We start from the raw sequence: 3,305 nt of genomic DNA, 5'->3' as shown, positions 1-3,305 counted from the left end.
TCATAAAGTTTTTTTGAACGACTCTAGCTGCTATTGTGGAAAGTGGAATGCCAACACCTTCTTACCTTGTGCACACATCATTGCAGCATGCCACTTCAAAAAAGTTACGTATGACTCATTTGTGCCAAATGTGTTCTCCATGGAACATTATATGGCGAGTTGTGCAGCTGATTTCTTTCCACCGTGCAATGAAATTCAATGGAGGAGTGAGCGCATTCTACTTCCACCGTCTTCGGCTAGACGAGATTCACGTCCAGGCCAACGACGAACTCGTCGCTTTCAAAATGAAATGGACTTTAGGAACATGACAGCAACGCGATGATGTAATAATTGCCGGGCACAAACTCATGTTTCAAACCAGTGCCCAGCATTAAATTATCACTTGTAGGGTACATTTCTTATTTACTTGCAAACATTGTATCACAAATCTGCAGTTTGTATTAAAAAAATTACACATTTTTTTTCTTTTAAAATTTGTTCTCTTCAATATTTACTTTATGACAGAACTACACTAAATATTTGAACCCTTGTAACTTTTTATCAGTACCAAAAATTAGATATTCATACTAAGTAAACAAAATTTATTCTGATGAACTTAACTACGTAAATATTTGATTATAAATTTTAAAGACTTTATATATTTACCTTATTATATGTCAATTTATACTTTTTTTATTCATTAACAAATCATAAATATATTTATTAACTATACACAATTATTACTAATCATTAATATAATTATTACAATCATAAATAATTAGTTTAATAATTACCTGATGAATACTTTAAGATATTAAATCATAATTTTTTTAAATAATTATACACAATTATTTTTAAAAATTACTATCATAAAATTTTTTTTTAAACAACTATACACATGTGTATTTTGTTCATTGTATTATGTGGTATTTTTTTTTTTAAATAACAAAAAAAAAACCTAATTCTTAGGCTTGTTTTGCATTAAGAGGACCGTCAAACAAGCCTAAGCTTAGTATTTTTTTTCCCTATTGGAATCCCACCTCATTCCGCTCCTGTTTGGGAAACCATGTCAAATTGCCTCTCCGCGATGAGTTAATGATTCCGCGAAATGCAAAGGGATCGAGGGGGCGGAGGAGTTTCGTCTAGGTAAGCCAATAAACGATGCCTTAGATAAGCACTTGGAGAAGTCCTCCCCCTCAACCTCAAGGACAAGGCGGTTGTGCTCTCCACCTCCGCTGCTGTTGCCAAATCCAATCAGGAAACTATTGCTTCCAAGAACAAGTGCTCCGACGGTCAGATTCTTCTCTGCAAATATCCCATTTTGCAATCCGGTGTTTTGGAAATGATTTGATTTTTAACATTTATTTCTGCTCATACTGTTCTACCTTTATGTACTCAATTGAAACTAGTAGCGTTACTTCATTAATCATTAGTATGGTGCAATTATCCTGTATCAGTATGTAGTATTTTCTCTTTCTGCAAAGCGTTTATGTCTGAGATATATTGAGGTTTATGTATCTCAGTACAAATTATAAAACACTATTGTACTTCCCTGTCATATCATTGGTAAACAATGCTAAATGAATTCTCAGGTTATTCTCATCTTCACATTGGATTGTTGGGGTGACGCTAGTCTTATGAATTCTTGCAGTGTTCCATTCTAGTTCTAGTAGATAGCTTTTCCCATTTAGGTCTGCACGATTAAACTATTTGGTGTTAGCTTATGGTTTGTTATGCACATGAATGTCTTATGTTCTAGCTTTCTTTACAGGAAGGTCGAAAAGTGGCAGATCAGCTGCCTTGAGGACTACTATAGTAGACCAGAGAGTTATTTTTGCATATAGACTATAGTGCTGTGAAGAGAATTGTTCCATGAAATTCCAAGACAGCACAGTTTCTACGGGCTTATACTGGAAACTAACCCTTTTTAATTTTTACTGACATTCTAATTGCCAATTTTAAAGGAAAGTAGGACAGAGTCCCTCTTTTAATTTGAAAACCTTTACATTAATAGTAGTTGATTGGAGTTTTTTTTCCAGTTTTTTGGCATATCACTAATTTTGTAGAAGATGCTACTTTCCTGAATGATGCCCGTGCCAATAGTGTCAAACTGTCAATGTTTTCTCCATCTAGCAAGGCAATGTAATACCTTACCATGTTCAATAGCTAGTCTTTTAACATATTTTAAATTATTTGATATATACAACTTCCACCCCTAAAAATTTTCAATTGCTCATTCACTATTCTGTTGTTTTTTCCCCTATACAACGCTAATAGGTTTTGTTTAGAAGGGCTTGTCTTTCTGATCTTGTTTTTGGTCCTTCATTTTTTGGTAAATGATGAATACCATGTGGTTCATATGCGATCATTTTGTTTAACTTGAACAGCCAATATGCTGGAATTTTGACATTATATTTGCAGAAGAATCTGAAACAGACAGTGAAGAGTCTGATGTTAGTGGTTTTGATGGGGATGATACATCATGGATTTCATGGTTCTGCAACTTGCAAGGAAATGACTTTTTTTTCTGAGTTGATGATGAATATATTCAGGATGGTTTCAACCTTTGTGGACTAAGCAGTCAAGTTCCATACTACGAATATGCACTTGACCTCATTCTGGATGTTGAGTCCTCTCATGGTGAGTCTTGTATATAACATAAATTGTTTTTTTGCAGTTTGAGATAATTGGTTAATGAGCATCTGTACATTATGGTTTTCTACTGGCTCTATAGTGTCCTTTCATGGATGTGAATATGTGATATGTTTACCAAAGGGCAAAATGAATTTGTTGAGTCTGCAGCAGAGATGTTGTATGGTCTGATTCACGTGAGATATATTTTGACAAGCAAGGGAATTGCTGCAATGGTAATGAGTTGTTAATGATTGTTACTGTTATAAGTTATAACTAATCTAGTCATGTGTTTTTATTGGCCATTGAATTTGTTGTTGAAACCATTCATAGTTAGACAAGTACAAAAACTATGAATTTGGGATATGTCCCCTAGTGTACTGCTATGGACAGCCTTGTCTTCCTGTTGGTCAGTCAGACATCCCAAGATCAAGTACTGTAAAAATGTACTGCCCCAAATGCGAGGATATCTATTACCTGCGATCCAAGTACCACGGCAGTATCCTTGCATTACACTGAACCTTTCTTATATTACTGATCTTTGTAATCTGCATTTTCAGTTTGACAATTATATAGGCTCTCTCTTGCGCCACTCTTTTGTATCACAACTTGTCTTCTGCCTAATTAAAGCTGAGTAGAATTCTTCTCATGCGTAGTTTTGTTTTGTTTTTTTTTTTTTTTTTTTTTTTTTTTTT

The 3,305-nt window shown here is 34.2% G+C and overlaps 1 pseudogene; it reads left to right on the top strand.

Annotated features, from left to right (window-relative positions):
- The first annotated feature begins 1,015 nt into the window (after positions 1-1,015).
- LOC116028953 overlaps positions 1,016-3,305 on the top strand; it is a 3,359-nt pseudogene continuing 1,069 nt past the window's right edge.

Source organism: Ipomoea triloba, chromosome 9, assembly GCF_003576645.1.
Source record: "Ipomoea triloba cultivar NCNSP0323 chromosome 9, ASM357664v1".
NCBI classification, from domain to species: Eukaryota; Viridiplantae; Streptophyta; class Magnoliopsida; order Solanales; family Convolvulaceae; genus Ipomoea; species Ipomoea triloba.
This window is presented reverse-complemented; position numbering and strand designations above follow the sequence as displayed.